Source organism: Oryctolagus cuniculus, chromosome 18, assembly GCF_964237555.1.
Source record: "Oryctolagus cuniculus chromosome 18, mOryCun1.1, whole genome shotgun sequence".
In the NCBI taxonomy this organism is placed as follows: Eukaryota; Metazoa; Chordata; class Mammalia; order Lagomorpha; family Leporidae; genus Oryctolagus; species Oryctolagus cuniculus.
Window position 1 is genome coordinate 13,962,966 of NC_091449.1, and position 19,407 is coordinate 13,982,372.

A 19,407-nucleotide genomic window follows, 5' to 3' on the forward strand; every position below is an offset into this window, starting at 1 on the left:
GCTGGGATGGGGGCCGGGGTGGGGGAATGGGGACAGGAGCAGGTCGTGGAGGTGGGAACTCTGTTCTGACCGTACTGAGGGGGTGCCCGCCGGGGCTCCAGGTGAACAGGTGGAGCCAGCAGGTTGGGGTGCCGCTGGAGTCAAAGCCAAGGCCTGGAGAGCCGAGCACAGGGACCGGGGCCCCGACCGGGCATTGAGGGTGTGATCAGGGAGGCAGCCAGGTGGTCGTCAGGAGAAAATGAGGTCAGACCTCACCCACTGATGACGTTTTATTGTGGGCAAATATGCACAACATAAAATTGACCATTTTAACCATTGAAATTTAGAAGAATTATTTGAAAGGCAGAGAAACAGAGACCTTCCCATGTGCTAGTTCATTCCCCAAATGCCCGCAACAGCCAGGGCTGAAGTCAGGAGCCAGGAACTCAGTCCAGGTCTCCCGTGTGGGTGGCTGGAACCCAAGCACTGGAGCCATCACCTGTGCCTCACAGGGTGCGCGTTAGCAGGAGGCTGGACGGGGAGCGGAGGGGCCAGGACTCGGGTGAGGGCGTCCCCAGCAGCAGCTTAACCGCTCCGGTTCGGCTGTTTTGAGGGCATGGTTCCCTGCCATTCTGGGCACTTGTCACGTCCGTCCACCTCCAGGAAGTTCATCTTCCCAACCGGTCACCCGTTTATTTAAGGTGTCCAGATGCTGTGCATGGGGTGTGAAGGGCTGGGCTTCAGGATGGGGACAAGAGCAGAGAGCTGTGCAGACGCCCTTCCCGGTGAGGGCCCAGGCTGGACCTTCCCCGGGACTGACCGGTTGAGGCTGTCATTTCAGAGTCTGCGCCTTCCCGTCAGTGCCACCAGGGGGCGCTCACACATGCCTGTGCTCCTTGCAGTGTGTCAGCCCTTACGGTTTCCCTACTAATTTCTTGGGTTCCATGGCATGGTAATTTTAACAGCGGCTTGGATCAACTGGAAGAGCCCCAGTGACTAAATTTAAGAGCATGCGGTAATTTCTTTATGTGTAACAGAAGCTACAGTGACATAAAACACCACAGACAGACACAGTTTAAAAGTTCACGGAGGGAGGGTGTTTGGCGCGGCAGTGATCAAGGTGCCCCTGTGGCCGCTCGCATCCAAGTAAGACCACCTGTGCTCAGGGCCTGGCTCTGCCTCCCATCCGGCTTCCTGCTGATGTGCGTCCTGGGAGGCAGCAGGTGATGGCTCGAGCGCTGGGGCCCCTTGGCCTGAGAGCGAGGTGGACGGCTCTCATGGGAGAATGGATGGAATTCCTGGCCCCTGGCTCTGGGCTGGCTCCGCCTGAGCTGTTGCAGGCCTTTTGGAGAGAGAACCAGCAGATGGAAGATCTTTCTCTGTCTGTCTCCTACTCTCTTTCAAATAAAAATGAAAATGAAATTTTTTAAATGCTGCCTTTAAAGAAAATATATTTTTTAAACAGTTCATGGAAAATGGAGCTAGAAGATAAGTTTATTTTGGTGCAAAATTTTTGAAATTATGTTTTTTTCATAATATGCACCTTTTTTGAAAATTTTTTTTTTTTTTTTTTTTTTTGACAGGCAGAGTGGACAGTGAGAGAGAGAGACAGAGAGAAAGGTCTTCCTTTGCCGTTGGTTCACCCTCCAATGGCCGCCGCGGCCGGCGCGCTGCGGCCGGCGCACCGCGCTGATCCGATGGCAGGAGCCAGGAGCCAGGTGCTTTTCCTGGTCTCCCATGGGGTGCAGGGCCCAAGCACCTGGGCCATCCTCCACTGCACTCCCTGGCCACAGCAGAGGGCTGGCCTGGAAGAGGGGCAACCAGGACAGAATCCGGTGCCCCGACCGGGACTAGAACCTGGTGTGCCGGCGCCGCTAGGCGGAGGATTAGCCTAGTGAGCCGCAGCGCCGGCCTGAATTTTTTGAAGATTGTTGTCTACCTGACTTTGGAAGGTTCACCTACGCCAGGTGAGTTCTGCCATTGCTGCTCTTTTTTTTTTTTTTTCTTTTAATAATTTTTTTAAAAAAAATGATTTACTTATTTATTTGAAAGGCAAAGTTACAGAGAGAGGGAGAGACAGAGAGAGAGGTCTTCCATCCACTGGTTCACTCCCCAGATGGCTACAATGGCTGGAGCTGAGCCAATCTGAAGCCAGGAGCCAGGAGCTTCTTCTGGGTCTCCCACATCAGTGCAGGAGCCCAAGGACTTGAGCTATTTATTCTTCACTGTTTTCTCAGGCCATAGTAGGGAACTGGATCAGAAGTGGAGCAGCCGGGTCTTGAACTGGTGTCCATATAGGATGCCAGCACTGCAGGTGGAGGCTTAGCCTACTGCACCACAGTGCCAGCCCGTCTTTCAAGAATTTTTAAAACTTTATTTGAAAGGCAGAGTTACAGAGAGAGAACCCACGGTCTGCCCCTGGTGTATCCGTCCCGCGGCGCCTTGTGTGTACACCACGTTCCATGAGAGCGGGAGCAGAGCCACAGGGCCCACGAGAGCTTCTGTTTTGCAAGGTTGAGTCCACAGCGTCTGTGTTGTGAGAAGTGGATGCTGGCCACAAGCAGGTCTATCTGAGGATGCTTCTGGTCTTTCCCCCAGCGACAGTGGCTGGCTGTCCAGTCACCTGGCGCCGGCTGCCCCCTCATTTCCCTGTTTTGTTTGGTGGAAGCTGGCATAAACCGACACTCATGGCTGCACAGATTTGAATGCTGGGCTGAGGCGGGGGCTCGGAGCCTGTGAACCTGCAGTGGCTGGAGCGGAGGCCTCCTAACGCTGCCTCTTCACCCCGCACGTGCTTTGCAGCATAGCAAGTCCTGGGAGAGAAGCAGGGGCCAGGAACTCAATCCAGGTCTCCCGTGTGGGTGGCAGGGAGGCGGGGTCTTGTGCCGCCACCTGCTGCCTTCCACGGTGCACATTAGCAGGAAGCAGGGACCTGCGGGGAGCTGGGACTTGAACCCAGGCGCTCTGACACGGAACCGTGGGCATCTTAACGCCCCGGCCAAACACTGCCGCTTTTTGCCCTTTGATGGAGTGTAACGATGCAGAACTTGTGCCCTAGAGCTGTGTGGTCGTGGACAAGTTACCCAACTTCTCTGTTTCAGTTTCTTCTGCACTAACATGGGAACTATTATAGCAGCCACCCCATGGGGATGACTGCAGGTTGAATGAGTTGATTCCCATGAATGGCTAAAACCCCTGCTTGGGGCCGTCACTCAGATACAGCAGGTTAAGCTGCCCCCCTGCAGTGCCGGCATCCAAACGGGCACCGGTTCAAGTTCCGGCTGCTCCACTTCTAGTCCAGCTCCCAGCTAATACGCCTGGGAAAGCAGCAGAAGATGGCCCAAGTGCTTGGGCCCCTGCACCTGCATCAGAGACCCAGATGGAAGTGCAGGCTCCTGGCTTTGGCCTGGCCCAGCCCTGGCTGTTGTGGCCATTTGGGGAGTGAACTAGTGGATGGAATGTGTCTCTCTCTCTCTCTCTCTGTCTCCCTGTAACTTTGTCTTTCAAATAAATAAAATGAATCTTTTTTTTTTTTAAAGTGTGCTTGGCACATCATGTTATTTAATTTTATCTCTCAGAGGCCAGCGTCATGGTACAGCATGCTAAGCCTGTGCGCCGACATCCCATACGGGCGCCAGTTTGAGTCTCAGCCACTCTACTTCTGATCCAGCCCCCTGCTCGTGCGCCTGGGCAAGCAGCAGAAGACGGCCCCCCAAGTCCTTGGTGTCCTGCCACCCATGTGGGAGACCCAGATGGAGGTCCTGGCTCCTGGCTTCCTCCTGACCCCATCCCAGCTGTTGCAGCCATTTTGGGGGGTGAACCAGTAGACGGAAGATTCTCTGTGCCCTTCAAATAAATAAGTAATCTTCAATTTTGTCTCTGCAGTCCCTGACTGCCAGCGCCAGCGTTAGCATCCCTGTTGTAGAACCCGAGAGCAGCTTTCTCAGGGCTGTAGGAGGCGCTGCTGGTAACTCTTCACCACAGTTGTAAACTTGATGCAAAGTAGCAAGAGTGTCCCCATTCTTATACACTGTGTGCGCCTCACCCGGACCCGGCCATTGCTTAACCCTCTGCTGCCCTGTCTGTCCCCTCGGCGTCTCTCCACTGAGAGGCGGACAGGGGCAGTGGGTCGGGGGACACCACGCCCTTCTACGTGGCAATGCCAATGAGAACACAGTGCAGCTCTGAGAATCGAGGAATGTAGCAGGGGTACGACACTCATCCAGTGCATAGTTCACCTCCCCCCACACTCAGTCCAATTCAGAACCACCTGGCACGCGTGGTTGTCATTTCCACTAATCACGTGTAGGCGTCACGCTTTAATTTTAACAGGAAATGTTAAGAAACAGCACAAAGGTGCCCCAAAGTGCTCTAGAAAACACCAATTCTGGTGCCTGCGGGGCCGTGGCGCCATCTTGTGGCAGTTGTGGGAAGAGTCGGCTGTGACATGATTTTCTTTTTGAACTGAACATTGTGTAGCCTAAGTATTATTTCGTTTTTTCCTAGTAACACAAGAGACTGTTTCCAGTTGTTCAGTCTCCCAAACTTAGTATAAAACAGGACTCTGCTGTATGTCCAGTCTGGGCCCACAGCTGAGTCCATGGGTAAAAGCGTGATGAGCATGGCCTGCGCCGGCTTTGGGAACAGATCCGGAGCCGCACTTCTGGCTGTGAGAGCTCCGGCAAGAGATGTCACTCACACACACATAGACAGACACACACACACTCATACAGACACACACAGAGACACACACAGACACACACACACCATTGAGAAGCAGAGAGACAAACAGAGCTCCCCTGTGCTGGTTCACTCCCTAAATGCCTGTAGTGGCTGAGACTGGGCCAGGGCCAGGAACTCAATCCAGGTGTCCCGCGCGAGTGACAGGAAGTTCAGTGCGGGCGCCATCGCTGCTGCCGCCCAGTGCGCGCTGCAGCAGGCAGCTGCAATCAGGAGCTGCAGTGGGGGGCGGCTCTTACCTGCCAGGCCGGGGGCTGCCCCCCAGGTCCTGGCTCGGCCAGGTGTTAATTCCACCTTCTAGAGTTAACCACAGGTAGGGAAGCACCCAGGGCCTGGGGTGGCTGGGGAAGCTCTCTACGGGGAGGAGCTCTGTGCAGACAAGAAGGGGCTGCTCGGGCGAAAGTCGGGGCCTGGGCAGAGGGAGCCACGGTGCAAAGGCCCTGGGGTGACAGCAGACTGGTCTTGTTGCAGAGACAGGGGTGAGTGTGTCTGGAACAGGGGCAGCTGGGGATGAAATCAGGGCAGGCAGAGGCAGCTCACCCAGGGCCCAGCGGGCCACGCAAAGGCCGCTGGCTCCCATTGCGTACCCGCCGGGAAGCTGTCTATGGCTTCCGGAGAGCAGAGCGAGTGGCACGGCACGGCGTCTGCCCATGGCACCGTAGCCACTGCCGTGCCTCGGGACTTGCCGCTGCAGGCCGGGGCTGCCTCCCCTTTGCGAGTGAGACACAGCTTGTATAAAGAGGAAACCAGAAGCAACATTTACGGATTCCCCAGCCTGCTCGGTGCCTGTGCCAACACGTCACACTGCTCCAAAGGATGTTCCCAGCCCCGGAGCGGCTGCGGAGCCCAGAGAACCAAGAGACAGCATTTCAGCATCTCTCGAGAGCATGGGAAATTCTTTTAAATAAAAAAAATTCTATTTCTTTAGTTTCACTTTATTTGAAAGAGAGCGGGAGAGAGAGTGGGTCTTCAGTTCCTTGGTTCACTCCCCAGATATCCGTAACAGTCCAGGGTAGGCCAGGCTAAAGCCAGGGACTGAGTTCATCTGGCCGTCCCATGTGGGTGGCAGGGACGCACGTACTTGAGCCGTCGCTGGTGCCTTAGCTGGGAGCTGGACCAGAGGTGGACGAGCCGGGACTCAAGACAGGCACTGCAGTATGGGCTGCAGGTGCCCTAACCATCGCACCCAACGTCCACCAATCCGTTTTTTAATGGTTTTAGAGCTCTGGGACCAATGCTGTGGGCTTTCTTCTCCCCTGAAGCATGTGCTGGGGGCGGGGTGGGGGATGAGCGCCTGCCTGTATGGAAGGGAGGGGTCCTCGCCCCATGGCCACCTCTCCCACCCCAGGGCCAGACCCCCAGACCTCACAGCCATGAGTGGGCTGCTAAGAGGGCTTTGGGGCTCGTCTGACCTCTGAGAAGGGCTGAACCAGGCTCTGGGCCATGTTTCCTGCCCCTGGGCACAGAGGGGGCTTGGGGAGAGGTCCTCCCTGCCCCTTAGCCAAGGGCCCTTCATCGAGAAGTCTTTTCAGACCTCAGATGAGACGTGCCCGGCACCCTTTCCCGGGATGCAGTGATGGGTGGGAGTTCAGGGAATGGAGGGGAGGGTGGGACTGGGGCTTCAGGGACTTATCCATCAGTCTTGATGTTGAACTTGAGAGACTTTGAGATAACCAAACACCGGGCACGGGGGTGGGATCCAGACTCTCCATCCCCCAGTGCGACGGGGTTAACAGCAGAGGCCTCAGTGCCTGCCTGCTGGGGTCAAACCCTGTTTCTTTCATTTTTTAGGATTTATTTATGGGGCCGTGCTGTGGCGCAGCGGGTTAATGCCCTGGCCTGAAGCGCTGGCATCCTATATGGACGCCGGTTTGAGACTGGCCGCTCTACTTCCAATCCAGCTCCCTGCTATGGCCTGGGATAGCAGCAGAAGATGGCCCAAGTGCCTGGGCCCCTGCTCCCACGTGGGAGACCCAGAAGCAGCTCCTGGCTCCTGGCTTCAGATTGGCACAGCTCTGGCCGTTGCAGCCATCTGGGGGGTGAACCATCAGATGGAAGACCTCTCTCTCTCTCTCTGCCTCTCCTCTCTCTGTGTAACTCTGCCTTTCAAATAAATAAATAAATCTTTAAAAAAAAAAGGAGGAGGAGGAGATTTATTTATTTATTTGAAAGGCAGAGTTACACAGAGAGAGAGGAGAGGCAGAGAGGTCTTCCATCTACTGCTTCACTCTCCAAATGGCCACAACAACCAGGACTGGGCCAGGCTGAAGCCAGGAGATTCCTCCGGGTCTCCTACACGGGTGCAGGGACCCAAGCACTCGGGCCATCCTCTGCTGCTTTCCTTGGCACGTCAGCAAGGAGCTGGATCAGAAGTGGAGCAGCCAGGGCTCGAACCAGTCAGTGCCTATATGGGATGCTGGTGTCGCAGGTGGTGGCTTCGCCCACTGTGCTACAGCACCGCACAGAGCCCGCCATCCCATTTCTACCCGTAACCTGTCCTAGGAGCTGGGCAAGCCCCCCAGCGTCCTGCTGTCCTTGGCCTCCGGAATAACTGTGCACAGCACCGGGGCCTGTAGCACTAGCTACATCAATGCTATTGACACTGCTTTGCAATGCAGAAATGCAGGCTCCAGAGAAGTTATTCTGCCAAGCTTACGGAAGAAATGTGATTAGAACTTGGGCCCGCCCGGCTCCCAAGGCCCCTGGAGCCCTGTTTTTTTTTTGTTCAGATCGCAGGGCATAGCTTCTCGGTGGGTCAGAAAATCAGTTCAGCCGTCTCAGCACTGAGGGCGGGGGGGGGGGGAGCGTTAACTATGAGAGCGTCACACAGGTGAACACCACTGGCTGACACTGCTCGTCCACGGGGGCTGATACACGAGTCTGCATCTGCACACACCGGGGCTTAAGCAGTTTGACAGGCGTGGCCTTCGGCTGCCAGGCTGCAAGGGAGAGAACTCAGGTGCGCCCTCCACCAGTGCCCGGGGAGACCGAGGCTCGGGCAGGAGGGCCTGGGAGCCAGGCGCCCCGCAGCTGTCTGCGGCACTAGCCAATGCATGGGCCAGAGCCGTGCGGGGCCGCCGTGCGGCCGGGCTGCCCCCTGGAAATCGGGTATCCCGCGTTGCTTGCTGTGTCTTAGGTAGCAAGGCAGACGCTAGCCCACGTGTGCGACGGGGGCCGAAGACAAAACCAGGGAGGACTGGGCGCGGGATGAGGGGAAGCACTGGCCCGGGGCGCACACGCGGAAGGTCCGGCCACGGCGCCCGGCCCGGCACCTCGCCGGGGACCCCAGCCCTCCCCCGGCGCCAGCTTGGGGCGGTCCTCCCGGCCCTGCGCCGGCGGACCCTCTGGTCGCGGGAGGGATTTCTCGGTTCCACGGCCAGCGACACCCCAGCAGCGGGAGGCGGGGAGGACGGGGCGCCCACGCCCACGGAGCCGCTGAGGCGACGCTCGTCACGCCGGCTGCCCCTGTCGCCCACGTCCGAGGGTCTCTCTCACGGGAAGACGCCGTGGCTGCCTCCACTCCGCAGGTGGGACACAGGCCCACGAGGCGGTCGCGCCCTCTGCCCACAGCCACGCCGACTCTGGGGCCGTGAGGCTTCGGAGCCCGAGCACAACCGCGACTCACACGCAGAAATTCTCGCGGCCGGGCCCTTTAAGAGTCTGGGCGCCGCGAGCCAGGGCGAGCGGAAGATCAAAGCGTATGTAAATCAGGAGCAGGGGCTGCCGGGAAGTAATAGCCGCGGCCGGCCTCGAGGGAAAGCTGGCCGCGGAGCCCTGCCGCGCCTGCGCATTCCGGTCTCCCCTTTCCGCCCGGCGCCGGAGCCAGGGCCCAAATCTTAGCCACACCGCCCCCAGCCGCAGTGTGTACGCAGGCGCCCCGCTGTGAGCCCGCCTCCTTCCCGGGCCCGCGCTTGCGCTGTCGCGCGCTCCGGGCCCGTCGCTCGCTCTTCGTACGTCAGTTCCTGTTTGTGGCGGCATTTCCGGTCGGAGGGTGGGAGGGGGCGGTGAGCGGGGGCCGGGGGGAGGGGGCGGGGGGGCCGCGCCGCGCGAGCCGTTGGGCCTGGCTCAGAGAAGGCGTCGCTGCCGCAGCCTTTGCCATCGCTTGGGAACAGAAGTAGCGGGAGCAAGCGCAGCGTGGCGATGGGTGGGAGCCGCGGCCCGCCGGAGAGGCTGGGCGGCCACCGGTGACAGGTGAGTGCGCCAGCGCGTGTGCTGAGCGCCCCCCACATGCGATGGTCGCGTCCGGGCCCCCCGCGGGGCCGCGCTGGGCCGTACCACCCGTGCCCGCCGGGCGGGGGCCATGGTCCGCGAGCCCCCCCTTCCGGAACTGAGAGGGGCGGCTGCGCGGGGGCGGCGGGATGGACGGGCCCTGAGGGGCCGGGCGGGGGCGGCGGGCTGTACCACTGGAGCGGCCGCGGGGAGCAAGCCGAGTGTGCGAGGCCCGAGCCCCGGAGGGGCTTGGGGTCCAGACCCCCGCGTGTGCGGGCTGGGAGGCCGAACCCGAAGAGTACGGGGAAGACGGGGTGTGCGATGGCTCAGCCGTGAAGGGGGCGCCCCGCACCCAGAGTGTGCCGCGTGGGGGCCGTGGGAGCCGTTCCTCTAGTGTGTTCCGAGGCGTGGGGGCTTCTGGCGAGGGGGCTGTACCAAGTGTGGCCGCGTTGGGGCCCCTGGGTTGTACCATCCAGGCTCGGGGGGAGCCCTCCGTGGAAGCCGGGCTGTGATGTTTACGCTCCGAGGGGCGGGACGGGCTCCAGCGGGTGTCGAGGGGCGTACTTGGGAGGACCCTGGTGCCCGGAGAAGAGGAGGGGCTTCTGCTGTCTGGACTTGAAGTGTGGGACTTTACCCTGAGCCCACTCTTGATTGGTTTTGGGGAGAACTGGATGATCACGGGGGTGCCTTGAACAATGGGATCGCCAGTTCTCGACTCCCAGAACCCTTTTAAAGAAAGGTGGTATCACCTGATTCGAAGGAATGTGGGGCATCTTTGGACGAGGGATTGCGGCGGGGGGCGGGGGTGGGGGGTCGGAGGGAGTCCTAGGAGTCACCGAAGTTTTCTGCTTTAGGCTCCGTCTTAGGTAGAGGGTCTCGAACTCAGCTGTACCCCGACCTGCTCGTTAAGACTTGGGAGGAGGGGGTGTCCCCGGGGCACCGTGGCTGGGGACATCGTGATCCTTGGCCTTCCCACGGCCCCTGTTTCTCATTTCTTGGGGGCTCAGCAAGAGGCTTGGGCTGGAGTAGTTAGGACTTCCCGTGAGGCTGCTGTCCAGCCTGGGCCACTCTCCCCTGCCCAGAGAAGCAGCGAGAGTTTGTTCCCGGCCTGACTTTGATTGGCAGTGCTGTAAAGGGCCAGTCCTCTGGACCCCTGAGCGGGGGGCTGTGTGCGCTCCGGGTTACCAGCCCAGCCGGCCAGTGTTTGCGTTCTTGACCAGCTGAGCGATAACAGTTGGCCTCGTATGGAGGCTGAGAGCTGTTTTCTCAGCTGTTTTTCTATGCATAGGTCAAGGGGACTTGGAAGGGGGTGTCCCTGGCCCAGCCCGGCCCAAGGCCGAAGTCTGCTCTGAAGGGCTTGGGGCAGCCGGCTCCCCCCACGCATGTAGTTTGTCGTAGTGGTTGCTGGGTAGGTGCTTGGAGCAGCCAACCCTGGAAGCAATGGCCAGTGCCCCTGTTCCCCGGGCCAGCTTATGACCTTGGCTTGCCCTGTAACCTTTGCCCCAGGTCTGGTGTACCTGGGAGACCGGCTGCTTTTCCTGATTGATCAGCCTGAGCTGGGCTGGTGATGCGGTTGGGGGGCAGCCGGGTGCTGAGCTCCCTGGCGTCCGAGGGTCATGGCTCCTGGACAGACGGGTCCCTGAGTCTGTGAGGACAGGGGAGCGCTCTCGGAGTTGGGGGTTTGCTCCTCGGGTGTCGCCCCCCAGCTTGACAGCAGTGGCAAAGGCAGTCATGGAACTGGTGGCTGGCCGAGGGCGTCTCGTGGGGCGCACGGTGGGTGTCATCTCCCGCCTCCCTGGGCCCCAGGCAGGCAGGGCCTTCCCAGAGCGGCCTCCCTGCCGGGCCTTCTGCACACCTGAGCTCTTTACGTCTTGAAATAATACGCGTGGTTAGCCGTCCTGAGAGAGACCGAGGCAGGCTCTGACGGGAGGTCTCGGAGCTGCAAGCGGTGGAGCCGGGATGCAGGCCCTCAGCGCGCCTTGGCCTCCGGCTTCCTGGAGCAGGGGCTTGTCTGAGCTGTGTGCCCAGCCCTGGGCCCCCCAGGGCTTTGCAGGGTGCAGAATCAGAAACGGAGCCTCAGAGGAAGAATTGTCTTCTCAGATCCTGTGGGACCCTCGGGGGCCAGGTTGGGGGTTTGAGCCCCTGGTGCCACGCGCTGTGCCCACAGAACCCCAGGCAGGGGTGTCTGCCGCCTCTGACCCGGGTCCTGGGCGTCTGAGCCTGGGGCTGACAGAGCGCTCCCTCCTGCACACGGCTGTGGGGAGCGGGCGGTCTCTCTGCCGTGCGACCTTGTGCCAGCCATCGTCTTCGCGCAGTGGGCGCAGTGAGGCAGGCGCTTCGCGCTGCTCTGAGGGTCAGACGAGTCAGTGGACGAGAAGCTCCAGCAAGGTGCCTGGCACTGTTGTGGGACCCAGGCACCCAGCGTCCTCCACACCCTTCCGTGTCCCGAGATCCAGCTCCCTCGCTGAGCCCAGCCAGCACGCAGGAATTTGATGTCTCTGAAGATCTGCACTGAAGCAGTTCAGAGCACAGGGTTCAAATCCAGCCCTGAGCAGGCTCCTCCACCCCTCTGAGCTCATCTCGTCATCCGTTCCCCTACAGCTCCCACCTGGAGGGGCTCCTGTGTGGGGGATGGGGGTCAATTGCGGAGGACATGTGTGGCTGCTGGCCTAACGGTGACCCTCGGCCTGATCGTGGCCTCTCCCTGTTCAGAGCGGTGGATGGGTGGACACGGCGAACCCCAGCCTACCCGGGATGTTGGGGTTCTTATTTCCACGTGGACTCCGAAGTCTCTGGCTGCCTTGTTGGAGAGCGCCCCAGGAGGCCAGGGCTGAATTAGCATCTGCGTTTTCCAGCTGCGGCAGCAGGTGGGGGCGCTCTGCCGGGTAGAGATCCTATCAGACGGGGCCTGGGTGGGGCGGGGAGCGTGCTCCCTGGAGCCAGCTGGGCTGGTGGGCTGCTGAGGTGTGGCTTTGCCAGAGGCCACTGTGGAGCTGAGGCAAGTGAGGTTTCATTCAGCCACCAGCATTGATTGAGCGCCTGCTGTGTGCACTTGTCAAAGTCCCTATCTCCTTAGAGCTGAGGAGGACAAATCCGTAATAGGTTGACGAGCAGGGAGCAGGTTATCGGGAGGTGCTGGCCGTGAGTTCAGATCGGGTGCTAGAAATTGCCTGGGACTTTGTCAGACGCGTCAGATGGGCACACCAGGGTGGTCGCTCGGGATGGGAGAGGGCCCAGGGTGCCCAGGTCCCAAGGGACGACGGAGCTTGGTGAGGGCTGGGCTGTGTGGTGGGAGAGAGGGGCAGGCAGGGCCTGAGTCACCCCAGGCCGGGTGAGGTGCCAGGAGAGGGTCTCAGGCTTCTGGGGGTGGGGCGGGCAGGGAGTTGCCCGTGTCTCCCACGCGCCCTGGGATGTGGCTGCCTGCCTCTTCTGTGATCCCTTTGCCTGTTCCAGGACCTGTGGCTGCTCCCCCCAGGGAGACAGGCACGAGGCTCTCCAGGCTGCCTTTCCTGCCTGGTTCTCCTTCCCCAAGCCAGCCTGCTGGGCTGGCGTCAGGTGGCAGTCGCACCTGGGGAACACAGACCTTGCTGACCCTGCCTTCTGCCAAGTTGCCGTCTCCTGGGCTTGCCTTCTAATGAAGACAGGCAGGTCGGGGGTCAGGGAAGGAAGTGAGGGGCAGTTACTCTCTTCTAGCTAATCAAGGAGGGCCTCCCTGAGGTGGTGACCATGGGCAGGGCCTGGAGTGCAGTGAGGGAGCTGTGGGGTGACCTGGGCGAGGAGCCTGCAGACCCTGGAAGCACTGGCTCTGAGTGCGGCTCGACAGCCCTGAGAGCTGGGACCGGGGGGGGACAGGCCCTGCATCCAGGCAGTCAGCCGCAGCGTTCCCCAGCACGTGGAGCTGCTTGGCAGCCCCAGGTGGGGATGACCCTGGTCCCACGCACGCACTCGCCCGGAGGGTTTAGTGCAGTGAGCGGGAGCCTGGTGTTTGTCTTTGTGGAAGCAGAGTGCCCTCGGAGGAACCCCCAGGACGGTGAGGGGAGGGCGTGTGTCCTGCAGCCGGGCTCAGCCACGAGAGCACCGGGGCCACCCCTCCCCGGGCCTCCTGCAGCCTCCCAGCACTCTGGGCGGAAGGCCCTCCACCGGCGGCCTCTGGGCTGACGCGGGTGGTTCCGTGGCAGGCTCTTCTGGACAGGCAGCCAAGCAGAGAGGCCCAGCTGGGGGAGCCGGCGGGAGCGGGACCAGGAGGGAGGGAGTGGGCGTGGGAGGGGCGCGGGCTGGGATCTCGGCCTGGCCCCCTGGGGCAGGACCCACTGCCAACTCGGCACCCACGGCAGGGCCGGGGTGCCCGGGGCGCGCCGAGCGGGGGCCAGCACGCCGGGCGGGCCGAGGGGAGCCCACACGGGAGAGTCGCTGCAGGAAGCTGTTGGAGCCCCGCCGTCCTGCCCGGGAAGCGTGGCCGGCCGCAGACGTTTCTGAGGGTGAGGCCAGAAACCCGGGCTATGCTCCGTTTGCCCCCTCACAGGCCCGCTCCCAGCACACTGGCATGGCTGCGCTGCCTCGCTCCCCGCCCCGCCCAGTTTCAGGCTCTACGTGGTCTGGTGGGCTGCTGGTCTCTCCCGCCCCGCCTGGACTGCTCAGTGACCCGGGCAGGGGGCTGTCTGCCCTGGCACTGCTGCCTGGGGCCTTGCTTCACCGCTCTGGGGTGCGCATGCTCAGCTGAGACTGGAGGGGTTGCAGGAGCCAGCATGGCCTCCTGGGAAGGACGTTGCTTGGTGAGGTGACCCTGAGGGCCAAGGGGTGCGGGGCTGGGGCTGACCAGCCGAGGGGCCTTCCCAGGGGCTCCAGAGGGGAAGAGGAACCGGCCCCACACGTTAGCCTGCGGGGTGGGGGGTCTCGCCCCCGTTTTACAGCTGCGAGACAGGCGCAGAAGGCTGCCTCGAAGTGGTTGCTGGTGCCGGGCACTGCTCCAGAGCTTAGCATCTGTTCTCTGCTCCCCATTTTACAGGTGGGAGAACCGAGGCGTAGGGGCCTTATTGGGTTTGCCCAGAGTTGAGAGGTTTCCAAGTGACAGACGGGAAACTTACACCCCGCTCTGTGTGGCTGGAGTCTGCCTTTCAGGGTGGGCCCTTCTGCCTGAGCCCCCAGCCCCTGGGACTGGGGCATTGCTCTCCTCTCTCAAGTAGAGCTGGCACAGGGTCGGCCTCAGTCAGCCCAGGAAGGGCTCCGTGGGGTTGGCTGTGTGCCCCTCCCCCACCAGTGCTCCTGGAGCCCTGGCCTTGGCCCTTTCTGTCTCCAGTGAGCAGGGGGAGTTTCCCCTGCCTTGGGGTCAGATTCCTGAAGGCCTCTGGGCCCCGGGAGCCAGCCTTGGCGCTCTTGGGCTGTTCGTATGTTCTGTCCTGGCTCCAGACAGTAACCCTGAGTTCTCACAGCCCGTGTGCCCTGTGCCGTTCTGGGCACCGGGTGGCCGCCCTGTGAGTGCTGGCTGTGGCTGAGGAACAGTGCAGCCATGGAGCTGGCCTGGGGGCCTTGGTGACAGCCCTGTGGCGGGAGAGCCCAGGGTGTCGCTGTGACCCAGAGCGGGCCCTGTGGCTGGAGCTGGGGGGGGTGGGGGGCGGGGACAGAGCAGAGTGGCAGAGCCCCCCACTGGCTGGGGCTTTGGTCCCCCTAGGAGGGCCCATGTGGGACAGCACTGGCCCGGGGGGTGGGGTGGGGTGGGGTGGGAGCAGACCCTGCCTGCTGTGCTCACACAGGAGCAGAAGCCTTGCACTGCCTGGCAGTTGATGTGTTCAGAAAGTTCACCGAGGCAGGGCGCCAGCCATCAGGGCGATTCCTCCGTGACCGGGGTGGGGTCTTGTTGACCTGGGCTGCCCCGCAGCCTCACTGACGGAGCCGCACGGCGGCCTTGGTGTTGGAGTTCACTTTTGCCCGATTGCCACCCCAAGCGCTGCCTTCACTCCCACCCCCACCCTGGGGCACGTCTTCCTGGGTCCCACAACAACCCTGGCTTGTGCAGAGAATTATTTTGGAGATGACAAGCCACGCTCAGTGGGACGGTGTTAGTGTGGAACAGGCAAGGCAGCTGAGGTCGACACAGGTCTCCGGTGCGGCCTGGAAGATAGGAGTCGGGATTTGAGCTGACGCGGGTTGGGAGAGATGGGTACGGCAGGGGCTTCTCCCAAGCCCTCTCAGGCCCACAGAGGTCACCCCCAGCCCGTCCCCTCCTGCCTTCAACTCCTGGCCCTGGGAGCACCGCACCTCCACGTGGAAGCTGCTGGCCATGTAATCCGCCTTGTTAACCACATTCAGGTGTTAGCGACCTCACTGCCACAGCTAAGGCTCTGTGAGCTCCCACTGAGCATCAGCCACGGTTAGGGCCCTGCCGTGAGCTCCTCGTGCGGCCAGCTGGTGGTGACACAGCAGCGCGTGTCGGGAGGTGCTGTTCAGATGGGGTGCTGCTCCCTGAGTGGGAGTGTGCTGGGGGCCACTCAAGCCTGCAGGGTGTCAGAGAGGGAGGGCTGGTCAGAGGGTAGAAGGCGGCCATGAGGGATGGCCGTGGCACGCTCCTGGGACTGGAGGCAGAGGCAGGCGCACGGTGCTCAGGGCCTGAGTGGTGTGAGTCCAGTCTCGTGGGCTGTGTCCCAGTGTCTGGCCCCTTCCATCCTCCGCCTCCTCGCCTGTCGAATGCGGGTCCTCGTGGACTCCAGCTGGGCACTTTTGGGGTGTCTGGGCCCTGTCTGGCCCCTGTCAGGCCCGCTCTGAGGACAGCCATGTAGAGGAAGGCTGTGACCCAGCCTCTGCCTCACAGAGGGCCCCACCCCGCACGGCCCTCGCACCTGCCGCTGTCAAGCCAGCTGCTCCCCTTGTCGCCCAGGCAGGAGCCACAGCCCTCACCGTGGTCCCTGAGGCCCTGCCCAGTGAGACCCCAGCCTCCTGTGGCCACACCTCCTGCCTCTCCCCACGGTCCCACTCTGCCTGGAGCTCTCCCTGGGACTTCCTGGGGCTCAGAGAGATCCACCCTGCCCCATGGGCCTTGGCCCTCCACCTGCCGCTTCATCCTTCACGTGGGCCAGCTGTGGCCGTGGCCTTGGCGTGCTTAAATAGCTGCCTGTGCCCCCGCCCACAGCCTAAACACCCCAACAGGAGAGAGTTCCCTCTGGCACGCAGTGTGGCCGAGATGAGTCAGGGCCGTCCTGTTCATCTTTGCCCAGCAGAGCTCTGAGCATGGAGGTGGGGTTCTGTTAGCCCCCCCACCTGGGGTGGGTTAGAGCCCTGGGCCCAGCTGCACGGTGCTGTGGACACAGACTCCGCCCCTGCCGAGCGGAGCCCAGGCCAGTGCCCAGGTGATTGACGGTAGAGGCCAGTGCTGTGAGGGGCGGGAGGCCGAGCTCTATGGGACAGGGTGCACGGTCAGGAAGGACGCCCACGAGGAAGCAGGCGTTTGGCAAGTGTAGGTGCTGAGCGGTGTGCCGGGCGCTGGGAGAGAGCAGAGCCCCTGAGGGACCCAGAGAAGGGGGAATTGTGTGTGCTGGCTGAGAGCGGGCGGGACAGAGGCAAGTGGGGCCTGGGACCTGGGGCCTGCTGCCTGTGTATGGCGGAGACAGAGCTGGAGCCCAGGGCTAGGCAGAGCGGAACGCCTGGCGTGATCTCTGTGGGTACCGAAAGGCCCCGGGCGGGTGGCCGTGGGGAGAAGGAAGTGTGTTCGTTGCGTGTTCTTGTCCCAGTTTCTTTGCAGCCTGCTCCGTCTCCGCGCTGCTGCAGTAGACAGATGGGGCCGGTGGGCGCGTGTGTGGTGTGGAAGAGAAAGTCTCAGCACATCTCACCAAGGAGGCGGAGAAGGTGAAAACTGCGTGTCCAGAAATATCCAGCGTAGGAAGTGCGGCTCCCACGTCCCCAGCCGCAGCGGACGTGGCCGTCACACCTGTCTGCCGCGCAGCCGGCCCGGGCGGCTCTGTCTGCCATGCGGAGCTTTGTGTGGATGAGCTCGCTCAGCCTTGGGGGCATCCGTCACCGTCCCTAACCCCCGGAGGAGGCAACTGAGGTGAACGAAGACCCCAGAGTGGGGGCAGGAGCAGCAGAGCAGAATGTGGGGTGTGGTTCCGGAGTCCACCCACCCAGGTGTCTCCTGTTTTCCCCTGCCGCCACCTCCCCTGAAGTCCAAGGCACCGCGCCTCGGAAGGCGCACCGTGGAACCCGTGGCGGTGTTGGCGGGCTGTGGGAGCAGGTGGCACGGGGCACACACGTTGGCGTTTCAGGTGCTTTTTGTGCTTAGGAGGCTGCGCTGTGTTTTCTTGAGCGACTGGACCCTCTCCACGGGTTGGGGGCCATGCTGCGCCCTTGCCTGTGCTAGGCGGGATCCCTACTGCGCAGGGGCTCGGGGAGCACAGTGTAAAGACGAGCGATACGGCACAGCGAGGCTGGGCTGCCTGGGCCGCGTCGTCACTCCGCACCGCTCGGCCAGCCTGGGCGTCTCGCGGCTGCGCCTGTTTCCGCAGTAAGGTAAAGACAGTAGAGGTGACACAGGCTTGTTGTGAGGGTTAGACTTGCACGTACGAGGCACGCAGTGGACCGTGCACGTGGCTTCAGTGGTCGTGGGATTTGCCTTTGTGGTAGCAGCCCCCGTGTGGTGTGGAGGCATAGCCAGGTGTTTGTTGATGGAGCGAGGTTCTTGGCGGGGACGGTCATGTCTGAGACGGGCTTTGATCACCACAACTTGGGAAGGAAGTGCTTTTGGTGATGGTGTGCAGTCCCCGGGGTGCCGTGGATGGGGCAGCCCCCCGCAGGGGTCCCCTTGCCGGCCGTGGGGCTTTGGTGGCACTGGTGCTGCCGCAGAGACATTCCTCCTCCAGCTGAGCGCGCCCCTGCTTTCAGGGTGGCCAGGAGAGGAGCTGCTGCTCTCCTTTTCCTTTTGTGTTTGAGAGAGACATACACATAGAGACAAAGTTGCCGTTTGCTGGTTTGCTCCCCAAGTGCTCACAGCTGCCCTGGGCAGGGGCTGAAGCCAGGAGCCCAGCACAGGCCTCCCGCATGAGAAGCAGGAGCCCAAGAGGTTGAGCGGTCACTGCTGCCTCCCAGGTGTGGGTGGTCCATTGCGGCATGCGGGCGTCCTCGCCCTGGGACCCCTGGCTCTGGGTGCCGTTGCCCCACGTTGCCACCAGCAGACGCCGCCATCACAGGAGTCGTCCTTGACTCCATCTCCAGGGAGCCCTGCTCCTTGGGGTCACTGCTGCCACCTCAGCTGTGCCGGGAGGGGGGCCCCAGCACCCTGCCTCCCTCCACGCCTGCCTCCTGTGTCCCACCTGTGCTCCCAAACCAGGTCAGGGAGAGGGAGTGAGCGAGAAAGAGCCTGGCGAGGAAGGGAATCGAGCTTCCTTTGAGCCTGTTCGGGGCACAGGGCTTCCCTCTGTACACATTCGCTCTGCAGATTTTGTTTTAATGTTATTTAATTATTTTCATGTATGAGAGAGAGTGCACGCGCTTCACTCAGCTTGTTCACTCTCCAAATGCCTGCAGCAGCCCGGGCTGGGCCAAGCCAAAGCCAGGAACCTGGCGCTCCATCCGGGTCTCCCGGGGCCCAAGCACTGGAGCCAGGAAGCTTAATCTGCTGTGTGCCACGGTACTCACCTCTCCACAGATTTTATTAAGTGCCCACTGTATACTCAACACCGTACAGGGCTGTTGGGGTCCCGTGGTGGTCCGAGCAGCAGGAATCCCTGCCCTGACTGTGCCGACATCCTAGTGGGAGACGTGGGCCCTGAACTGATGAACATGCAGATGTGTGCAGTGATGGTGGTGGCGGTAAGCCCTGATAGAGAAAAATAAGGCTAAGGTTAGGGAGGTGGGGGAGGTGCGGTTTTGCCTGGGAGGTTAGGGAGTGACATGTGAGCAGAGATTGAAGCAAGCGGGCTATTTATTTGTTTATTTGAAAGGCAGAGTTATAGAGAGGCAGAGGCAGAGAGAGCAAGAGCGAGGTCTTCCATCCGCTGGTTCACTCTCCAGTTGGCCAGAACGGCTGGAGCTGGGTCAATGAAGCCAGGAACCAAGCTTCTTCTGGGTCTCCCACGCAGGTGCAGGGGTCCAAGCACTTGGGCCATCTTCTGCTTTCCCAGGCCACAGCAGAGAGCTGGATCAGAAGTGGAGCAGCTGGGATTCCAATCAGCGCCCATATGGGATGCTGGCACTGCAGGCCATGGCTTTACCCGCTACACCACAGCGCCGGCCCCTGGGGCAGAGTGTCCCAGGGTGTCTTGGAGCCACAGGCACAGGCTGTGCTGGAATGGAGTCCATGTGGAGGAGTGAAGGGGGAGGTGCAGGCCTCACCATGGTGGGGCTGCCGTGTGGGCTTTGGCTTTTTCCCCAGGCAAGGAGGGACGTGCTCAGACTCAAGTGTGACCCTGTGCAGACAGGAGGGGAGAGCTGGGACTCAGACGGCCCCTCCAGCGCTCGTTTTGCAGATGAACAGGCTGGAGGTTGGAAGGACTC

The 19,407-nt window shown here is 61.6% G+C and overlaps 1 protein-coding gene across 2 annotated transcripts in view; it reads left to right on the forward strand.

Annotated features, from left to right (window-relative positions):
• Positions 1-8,594: 8,594 nt before the first annotated feature.
• The window catches only part of AKT2 (AKT serine/threonine kinase 2), a 36,818-nt gene continuing 26,005 nt past the window's right edge, over positions 8,595-19,407 (forward strand). Inside the window, exon 1 of one of the 2 annotated variants that reach the window (XM_070062214.1) lies at positions 8,595-8,669. The gene's annotated coding sequence lies outside the window, so the exon portion shown is untranslated. Of the gene's footprint in view, positions 8,670-8,697; positions 8,911-19,407 lie in introns of those variants that run through there. The other variant, XM_051836390.2, reaches the window with a different exon arrangement.